The sequence below is a fragment of the Coenobita brevimanus genome, chromosome 102, assembly GCF_032717465.1.
Source record: "Coenobita brevimanus isolate Jiangsu-jjx chromosome 102, ASM3271746v2, whole genome shotgun sequence".
Lineage (NCBI taxonomy): Eukaryota > Metazoa > Arthropoda > Malacostraca > Decapoda > Coenobitidae > Coenobita > Coenobita brevimanus.
Window position 1 is genome coordinate 10992736 of NC_137055.1, and position 6361 is coordinate 10999096.

Below are 6361 nucleotides of genomic sequence, written 5' to 3' on the forward strand. Positions count from 1 at the left end.
CACAGGCCTATTTATCACTTCACTCAGTTTTTTTTTTTTTTTCTTTTCTTCTTGCCGCTGAACATACGATTTCGTGCTACATGGAACAGACTTTTAGCTTATATCTACTCATTCCATCTCAAGTAATCTCACAAAATTTGTAATGAATCGTTTTCATTTAGCATGAATAAAAATAAAGTAGGTGATTTGACTGAATTAACTGGTGAATAATGAACAAATACCAAGTACTGGAAACGCGAAAAAATAAACCCCAAGAAATCACCGGTGTTGTGTATTAATATCACTATACCTTGAAATATCCAAACAGAAGAATTAAGCTTACAGTATGGGCGGAAGGACACTTTGCTTATTCAAAAAATCCAGCAGTCTCGACCCGACTTCGAACCTTTCCCATACAAGTATACTGAGGAAAAAAATATATATATATATCGGCTCTGCTTGGTCTTACTTTATCTTGGACAAAGGGTCCAGGTCAGGCCGCACTGTTATGTCGTGTGAATATATATATTTTTTCCATGCCAGGGTATAAGATTTCCTCCCAAGTACCGTATAGGTACGTAAAAAGTCAATCTCGAGATACAGTACATTGTGGAAAATAATTCCGTAAGCAAAAAAGTGTTCTCATATCTGTTACAAGCTCTGGAAGACGTATGTGATGTATCCATTGAAACAAATTTTTTTTCATTCATTCATTGCCAGACGCCATGTATCCCAGACGGGGTGGCCAAGGGCTTAGAGTTAATTGTTTTACAGGGAGGGGCACTAATCCTCCACCAACCCCACTTGACGTAGGGATGCCAACAGCATCTGGTGTTCCCAGGCGGTCACCCATCCAAGTACTAACCAGACCCAACGTCGCTTAACTTCGCTGATCGAACGGGAAGCGGTGTACTCAACGTGGTATGGCCGTTGGCCAAAACAAGTTAATTAATTAATTAATGGTACGTACAAATGGTCAGGCCTTTGAAGTGGGTCAGGTGGCCAGGATTTCGGTGGCTTGAATGATGTGTGGATGACTGCGTGGACTATTTCACTGGGCCTGCTATTGATAATTCTCTGGTTTTTGCACTGTGCTTCCTATTTTCTTGTTTCTGGATCCTACCTCACCCATATTTAAGAGGGAAAGAGAGACGGGATAATGAAGAAGGAGAAGGAGGAGGAGGAGGAGGAGGTTATGATGGTATTGATGATAATGATGAGATAATAAAGGACTGCCGGAGATGAATAGCACACAAGAGAATATAAAGCTGTAATGATCAAAGTAGCTTGCTAGGGCAGAGGCTCCGCAAAGTCCTCTATGACAAGAAAAGACTGAAATTGAAAGGGTATATAATACCACAAAGGAAGCATAACACGCAATAGAAATCACTCAGTAAAGGTTGTATAAAGTGTTCAATGGCAACAACAGTGCAGCCCATAAACGTCTATTACATCTTATAGGTTGCTGATGATGATGAAGCAAATTATGGCGATATTAGGATCATTGTAAATAACATACAGGTGGATATTATTTTATCATCTAATAATTCAGTGCCTCATCAGAATTGCTGGGACCCGAGGCTAGGAAATTTAATCCAGACACTTAAGGCAAGTGATCAGTTACCGATTCCTGAGTGGCGTTATGTGTGAAATAAATTCCAGCCCTCCCTCGCATGTAAAGACTTATGAGTCAAATCCTTTTGGGACGCCTAAATCCACTAGATCTGCGTCCATTCGGTTATATACTTACTACTCAAATGGTTTATTGGCCAACAAGAAACCATATGGCTTGTCACTAAGTGTTGAATCACTACATATGAGTGGATCGTGGGTGCCACGAAGTCCGTTTTCGTATTGTTAGTATCGTTTGTAAAGGCTCCATCATGCTTGCATGCGTTGGCCTTGGTCATCTAATGGCGGCTTTCCACTCGATCTCTGGCAGCCTCCCTAATGAGTCCCTTATCCCCTAGGAGACATTCTATTACCTCGTCCCAGATGTTTTTCTACCTACTGCTCGTAGCCCTACCCCTGACATTTACACTTCTCACCTTGGCATCCAACTGTCGTCCTCCATCCTCTCCGCATGTCCAAACCATCAAAATCTCCCCCTCCTCATTAAACACCAATACATTTCAGTCCGTTTTGGCAAACAGAATTCGGAAGGCTGTGAGTCTCTCCCCCTCTTTCTCCCAGCGTTGTCTGTCCGTTCGAGCAGTGGCAGCAACTTGAGAGACAAAACAGACGCTTAAAAAATGTCTAACCTAACCTAACCTTATTGTATGTTATTTATATTGTGCTGATATCAACACAGCTTGCATCAGTAACATACAGGGAGAGAATTATCACTTCATTCACATGGTGTATGGGGGCGCGGTAGCACAGTGGTAGCGCGCTGGACTTGTAATCGGGGGATTGCTAGTTCGAGCCTCGCCCGGGCTGCCGTGCCGGGAGGGGTAGTTTCCTCCTGTAACCCTAGCGGGGCTATGTAGTCCAATACAGGGCTTAGCTCGGGGGAACTCCATTTTTTCACATGGTGTATATTATATGCTATTGTTGCCACCACCAGAGTCTGCCTCAGAATTTTTTTCCAAATTGAAGGAGTGAGATAAAGCATTTATTAACCATTTGTCCTAAGCTGAGTAAAATTGTCTGACGGTAGCAAGAAGTAAAAGGAGATTATGTCATCCGTTTGAAGTGGTTCAGGTGTAATATGCAAAACAAATGAGTGCTTAAGCGCACTTTCATAGCAACGAGAATATTGCCAGCCGTGGGTCTGTCCTGCCCCTGCCCGTGCACGCTAGCAACGCATCTCACATATTCGCCTCACTACTTTCGCTCTGTAAACTGGGCAATCCAATTTTCCCGCTCGTCTGCTTTACAAATGAGATGCGTCGGTTCCACTGCAGACACTCGCAGGAAGTTGCCACGTTCCGTCCACCCCGCAATGAGACGGAAAAGACGGGACAGGAGATACAGTAAAACTAGAAAGACGAATTCTTCATGATAAAAACAAACGATACGATAAGAAAGATATCTGCACTGATGGTAAAATACGATAAAGACTGTATAACTGACATGTTAAAAACAAAAGATGAGATAATAATTAGATACGATGAAATAAGGTACGTTGTTGCTTTTTTATTCAACATTATCATCATTATTTAAATACTTACCTCACTGACCTGCACTGCTGTACGACCTTAACTTGGGAAAGATATCCTTCCATTTGCAACTTATTTCAGGTAGATTGGTTCCTACTTCCTATGATCTCCAGTCTTTCAAACACAGTGTATCCAGGCATTTCGAAATGAACGGATCTTGAATTTGGCCTTCTTATAGTTTTTTTTTTTCTTGGAAGGAACCGTTTTGCGGTCCTTCTTCGCAAAAAAAAAAAAAAAAAAAAAAAAAAAAAGCAAATGTTCCGGCTCTGCAGCCTTTCCACAACACTGCTTCATGACCACCAACATATTCTAGTGTTAATCTATAATACACTTCAACATTCAAGATGGATGGATTAAAGTTTTAGGCCAAGTTAGAATAGAATGTGTATTTTTTTCTTAGTTAAAACAAAGTGCGTAGGAGAGCACCCTTGTTGATACGAACTTATTTACATGCTACATCTAACCCCACCAGTAAATGAGAAAGAAAAAAAAAACTAAGCTAAATTTAGCCACCTAGTGATAGGAAGACTAATATGAAAAAAATATCCCAAGGCTGAAGGGGTTATTGAAAGTCTAGGAAATGCAAGGGGGAGAATGTGTTGTCAGTCGTCGTGTGGTGAGACTCCAGATTTATTTCACAAGATTCTTCTTTTAGCGTCGGAGACATTTAGCAGAATGGTAATTTAGATATAACCTTCATTAACCCTTTCGTTATAGCCTTCACAAGCACTTACCAGCCCTATCTGGCCGCTTAATGCTTGCTTCTAGAGCCTAGGGCACTCGGGCTTCGTCCTCGAGTAGATCGCAGAGAAGGATTGCTTCCATTCACTGCTCTGCCTTTGGTCAATTTGCTTGGCCAATATAGTCGAGTGGTTCAGAGTTGCCATTGCAACCGACAGCTTTGTTCAGTCGTTCATCTTGATGCGACGTGCGCGTTTCACTTTCACCGATAACACCATTATATTCCCAGAAGTTAATCCATCCATCCACCATCCAATCCTGCGTTGCCCCATGAGGAGCGTAGAAGCCCGGGGCTAGGCAAGTTGGTCCTGACATTTAAGATGAGAGTGACCAGCCTCACTCGTCCCTGAGTGGCATAATATGAGCAATAAACCCCAACCACTCCTTGGACATAAACCTTCACCGGCTGAATCCGATTGGAGCGCCGTAATTACTCACTACACTACCAGGCGCCATAATTTGGTTATATGGTTACCACCCAGCGTATTTCCTGGTGTACAGGAAACCATTTGGCTTGTCACTCAGTGAAGTGTCACCCATAGGCAGAAGGAAGAGGAAAGAATGAATGGAAGAAAGATAGACGAGGAAGGAAGGAAATAAGGAAGGAGGAGAGGAAAGGCAGACACTCGAGAGCTGCACTATATTGAGTGAGTGGACGGTGAGCGCCCCCAGCTCACACATCCGAGAAGTTAAAAGAAACTTTTATTCAGCAGTTGACTGCTGAAATGTTGAAGGCCTCAGGTGGTGTAGGAGTGGGTTTAGTTATTCATATAATAATTGCGATTATTTATGAGCATGTTGTCCCAGATGATTGGCTGAAATGTGACTCCGAATGTGTACGAGGGGAAAGGTGATGCCCTGGAAGGAGGAAATTATATAGAAGTAAAACTTTCGGACAAAGTAATGAAGGAAATGGAATGAATCATAGGAGGTATGATTAAGGAAAAAGTGAATATTGATGGGAAGCAGTTTGGGCTTAAGCCAGGCAAAGGAACCAATGACGCATTATTCATTGCCTGGCAGCGTCAGGAAAAATGTATGGTTAAGAAAAGGGAGCTATGCTTTGTTTTTGATGATCTGGAGAAGGCCTTTGACAGAGTCTCTAGGAAGGTGGTGAAGTGGGCAATAAAAAAGCTTGGGATCGAGGGAGGCGGTGGCTCAATCGGTAGAGAGGTGGCTTGTAGTCCTAACGGACAAGGGTTCAAAACCCACTGGGGCAGGGAACAGTTTAAGAATTTGAATTTCATAAAAATCAGACTTTACTGATCTACCGAAAGACCCGCCGACATGTCGTAAAAATACCCCAGCTAATACCAATACACCAGTCCTGTATGAGACAGCCCTAGCATGTATTCAGTATGGACGGTGGGTGTTAGCGCCGAAGTGGTGACATGTAGAGGTGTGCGGTACGTAGGAGGACTACTGGACCTTGAAAGCAGGCTGTGAAGCCTATGCCCAGAGTCGGACACATAAAAAAAAAAAAATGGATAGAGTGGTCATGGCTATGTATGTGGGTGCTCGCATCCAGGTGAGAGTGAATGGAGATTTGAGTGATGAGTTTTCCATGAAACCGTTGGCGTCCATCAGGGGTTAGTCATGAGCTCATTATTGTTTGTCATAGTGCTTGAATCTCTGTCACTTGACATCAGACATGGACTCTCATGGGATATGGTGTATGCTGATGACTTGGTGTTTACTGCAGAAAATGAGGGAGGCGGAGGTAAGATTTAGGAACTGGGAGGGGAATGGGGCACAAAGGTTTGAAAGTAACTGTGGATAAAACAAAATAGATGATATATATGGCTCGTGGCGGTACTGTCAAAGCAGAGGGAAAGTGGCCATGTGCGGTTTGCCACAAGGATGTGGGAAGTAATTCCATCTTGTGCAGTACTTTCTTTAGTGGGTGCATAAGAGATGTGGTGGTATTAGAGGTGGACTGCGAAATAATTCTGATTTTGTGTGGGTGTGTGTCAGGGAGAGCATGTGGAGATTTTTAGGTGTGAAAGGATTGATCTTGCTGGTGCATCTCTTAAGTGTGTGAAAGGGTTTCTTTTTTTTTTGCAGGGGGGGGGGACATGCTTTTTTGCAGGGGGGGGGGGACATGTTATGTCCTGGAGGAAGGGCTGGAGCTAGCTCTGTGGCTAAGGAAAGGGGGGTAGGTGAAGGAAGTTCAGGTAGTTGTTGCCTCTCCTGATACTGAGAGGGCTCTCCCTCCATGCTGAAGGATCTTTGTACGTGGTATTTGTTCGCAGCGTAATGCTATCTAAAGTGAGACCTGGGCTGTAAAAAAAGAGGATATTCGTAGGGTTAAAAGTGCAGAAATGGCAATGATGACACGGATGTGCAGTACATCCTTGAATGTGAGGTCTACAGTAGGAGGGCTAGGTTTACGACTGATAAGTTGAGGGCAAGGATGGGAATGGAGTGTATCGGTGGGTTGATGAGGAGGGTTAAATTAAGATGGTTTGGGCACGTGGAGA

At 43.3% G+C, this 6361-nt stretch overlaps 1 non-coding gene across 1 annotated transcript; it reads right to left on the bottom strand.

Moving 5' to 3' along the window:
* Positions 1-795: 795 nt before the first annotated feature.
* LOC145415503 (5S ribosomal RNA) lies at positions 796-914 on the bottom strand. Its single transcript, XR_013900103.1, has one exon. It is a non-coding gene; the product is annotated as a 5S ribosomal RNA (ribosomal RNA).
* Between the last annotated feature and the right edge of the window lie 5447 nt (positions 915-6361).